Here is a 305-nt window from a genome sequence, read left to right on the forward strand (position 1 = left end):
GCGACCCTCGCGTTCATCAATGTTCAGCCCAACACCCACTTCGCGTCTCAATTCTAAGACACGAAGTTGGGTTCTGAACGCGTTTGACTCGTTCGAATTCGAGTCGAACGGTTTCAGAACTGTTTCCCCACGATCTGAGGAAATCACGCCCACTTAGGAGCGGATTTAGAGGGCAGTTACAACCCCTATCCACCTATAAATTCTCAACAAACTCAACTGAGTTAAGGGCTGGCTGGCTTTTTGGTACGAAGAAGCAGCAAGTTAGTTCTGGAGGATCTCAACCACTCAGGTTCGGTGATTCAACA

The sequence above is a fragment of the Asparagus officinalis genome, unplaced genomic scaffold (genome assembly GCF_001876935.1).
Source record: "Asparagus officinalis unplaced genomic scaffold, Aspof.V1 AsparagusV1_Un24, whole genome shotgun sequence".
Lineage (NCBI taxonomy): Eukaryota > Viridiplantae > Streptophyta > Magnoliopsida > Asparagales > Asparagaceae > Asparagus > Asparagus officinalis.